At 36.2% G+C, this 3,336-nt stretch overlaps 1 long non-coding RNA gene across 1 annotated transcript; it reads left to right on the top strand.

Annotated features, from left to right (window-relative positions):
• The first annotated feature begins 422 nt into the window (after positions 1 to 422).
• Positions 423 to 2,789, top strand: LOC124115106. The gene is made up of 3 exons (XR_007218090.1): positions 423 to 1,518; positions 2,290 to 2,352; positions 2,731 to 2,789. It is a non-coding gene; the product is annotated as an uncharacterized LOC124115106 (long non-coding RNA).
• The last annotated feature ends 547 nt before the right edge of the window (positions 2,790 to 3,336 follow it).

Here is a 3,336-nt window from a genome sequence, read left to right as displayed (position 1 = left end):
GATTAGCCTTCTTTTGTTTTGGACACTTTTATGTTTTTGAAATATTGATTTAGCCTGATGATATTTACCTCTACTGATCTTACAATCACGACCAAACCAAGGCTTTTTCTGTCGCCTTTTATGTTCAAACATAGCATTGGTAGGTTGTCTAAAACCAAACACAGATTTGGCACTTTCAATAAATAAATTGTTAATATTGTTTACTAGATTGTTTAGAGCTTCTTGGTCCTCGGTTGCACAGTTATTAATGTCCGAAACAATGTTATCGATTTCACCTTGGCGAGAATTAATTACATCATGAAATTGAGAAGCATGTCATTTGTCCAAACGTCGGTAGGTGCATGTGGAGTCGAGTCCGTGCTGCTGTCAGCTTCTGTCCTTGATTGACAGTTCATGTTGACGTCACACATTTTGAGAAGAGAAGTGCTTCTCCTACAGCAGGGGAGGAAGAGATCAATACCAGTGTTCATGATCAGGTGAATGTCCAACCTGAAAGTGTTGACTCCACTGAACAGGTGCCTAACGTTCAGCAGATAGAGGACACCGAACCTGTAATCAAAACTGTGATTACAGATTGTGATCATGACAGTGTCATAATGAACCATAATATTGTTGACAATGTTGACTTGCCTCACTGTGACTGTACAAGTGTAGTTCATGAGGCTAGCCTCCCTCGCAAGTCAACACGTTTGACTGCAGGAAAGCATTCAAACCCATATGCTTTGCCGAAGTCAGCAGTGCAAGAAGAGATTGTCATGACACCAGTTGAAAATCCCAAAGAGACTGTTGATTTAAAGTTGCTTTCGGAAATGAGCAAAGCTCATTTATTGCTGATGGAGATGCTATCAAAGTCCAGCAAATAGTTGTCATCCGTCCATCCATTGATTATACATGTATAATACGGGTATATTTGCATTCTAGTCATATCCTAGTCCTGTTAAAGTTGGAATGTCTTTCTTGGTTATGTTTTATTATTGACATTTATGCTGGTGCTGAAAAACTAAAAGAAATCTCAGGATGCATACGAAATACATTTTCTTGCAACTTGCTAATTCTATAGAAGTTTGTACATGTACTTCACGAAGATTGTGCAACACCTTCATTGTTAGTCTTTCATGTTCATGATGTAATGAACAGTATAGTTAGTTGTCAGGGGCCAACTTTGCAGCAGGGGAGTGTAAAAGAGTTTTAGTACTCAATTATTGTACCTCCAGTCTTTGGCTCGTAAGCTTATAATCATCGGCAATTTCCGGAAGTAATCGTAAATGTCAATTTTTTCCTATTTTAAATAAAGCCTTTCTCTGCAATTTTGTGAGATTGGCAGAACTAATTAATTTCTATATTCAGTTTATTAATTAGTAGTATTTTCACTTTCTATATCTCGTAACGAAAATGTTCCACATTTTCCCATGGTGCATTTTGTTATCATCTCATCTCGCACCAAGCTCATGCTGATGTAGTGTCTTTTCCCAGCAAGCCATTTTCAACGTTTATACTTCATTTCCCAGAAAATAACGAGTAAGTACGCTCCCCATGCTGGCTTCCTTTTACTGTGATGTTTGCGATTTGTTTGCATAGACAAGATAGTTGTATTTTGCTGTAGTTTTATTTTGTAAACCACAATGCGCCGTGAGACTGCTATCCTCGCGCATCCCGTGCCATGTGACTATTCTGTTTGGTGCATATGTTAGCAGAATTTAGTGTTGTCATCCGAATGTATTTGCGTTTTCATATAGTATTTTAGTTACTGTGTTAAACACAGTACGTAAAATGATTTTAAATGACCATTACCAGTTATAATCGGTCGCTTAGCATAGGTGTTTCATGAAAAACACGAGTTAGCTCCCTTTGCCCTTTGTTTACAATTGTTTCACTAGTAATCGCCCTCGTGCACTTTCAGTTGTTAATGTCATCGTCTCATCTAAAATTATATACTTATGAATTGTTAAAAGACTTTATTGCTATTTATCATTAAAGTAATCATAACGTTTTAGCTTTTGTAGTAAACTGTAATCCGATAGCACTTACCACGTGGGCGATGTAAACACAGGAGTTACTTCCCTTAGCTTGAGGAATTGTTAGCTGTGTCTCGTGTCGTTTTGGATGATGATGTCGAGATGTTGCGAAAGTAGTGAATTAGTTTTCCTTTTTGTATTTTAACCTAGTCCGTGAACCTAAATGTTTTACTTCGTAGACTAATAGTAATATCACAACATAGACTGTGTCGTGTTGCATTAGTGATTATTGTTGGAGACAAAACCATAACAGTAGTTTTGTTTTCCTGCATAGGAGTCACCATGGAGATGTGTTGCTCCATCTGAAGTGTCTCAGCTGTTTGTAGACTCCTTGGGGGTGAGTGCTGATCAGCAGCTACATTAACAATATTTCAACTTTTAATTACCAATCTAGTCACTGTCTATTTATTTATTATCAGTATTAAGTCGTATTCAACTATATCATTCTATTTCATCAACCTGTAATTTCATATAACATTCCTTAGTTGTCACCATGTTGGTATGAACTATTCAGAGTAGGATATGTTGGTTTATCATGTAACTGAAATGTATTTTCATCCTGGTGAATGTAACATCCTGACGGGAGTAATATCTACGTCTGAATAATATTGTATGAAGTTTGTTATGAATTGAAATGCTTTTTCACCATAATAACTTATGTACACTGTTACCATATGGCCATGTTTATAAGAAATGTTATGTGTATTTGTTTTAGGTTACGCCATGGGTGGCTACGATTCTAGCTACTACGGCGAATAAACGAGATTGAAGAGAGATATTTTGCTTGGTCCTCTTTAACCCCCCACAAATACTATAATCAACTAAGCTACAACCTTTACAAGTTGCTTTACTAATGTGTTTGTCATCACCAAAACGACCATTTATGATAAACAGATTATTATTTCTACAAATATCAATCAATCTGTAGCCATGGTTGTTTGCTCTACCCACATCTGATGAGTGTCTATTGATGTCTATTCCAAGCGAAGAGAACAAAGATAGTACACCAGTTTCATCAAAAACATCATCAGGAATTCCAATGTAATCACAAACCGTCTGTGACATTTCAATAAATTCTAATATAGTTCTTGTTCTTGCATTGAAGTCTCCCAGCAGTACAATTTCACAGTCATTTGCATATTTATTTAAATCACTATCAATGTCAACAAATAAGGAGATATTGAAATATGGGGAATTTTCTGGGGGAATATATACTGCTTCAATAAGCAAGTCTTTATCTGTTTGAAGTATATCTTTTGAAACTTTTATCCAAAGGACACACTCTGTATTAGTGTGTATACATTTGATATATTTATTCAAG

The sequence above is a fragment of the Haliotis rufescens genome, unplaced genomic scaffold, assembly GCF_023055435.1.
Source record: "Haliotis rufescens isolate VD_foot unplaced genomic scaffold, xgHalRufe1.0.p SCAF_4, whole genome shotgun sequence".
Classification (NCBI taxonomy): Eukaryota; Metazoa; Mollusca; class Gastropoda; order Lepetellida; family Haliotidae; genus Haliotis; species Haliotis rufescens.
This window is presented reverse-complemented; position numbering and strand designations above follow the sequence as displayed.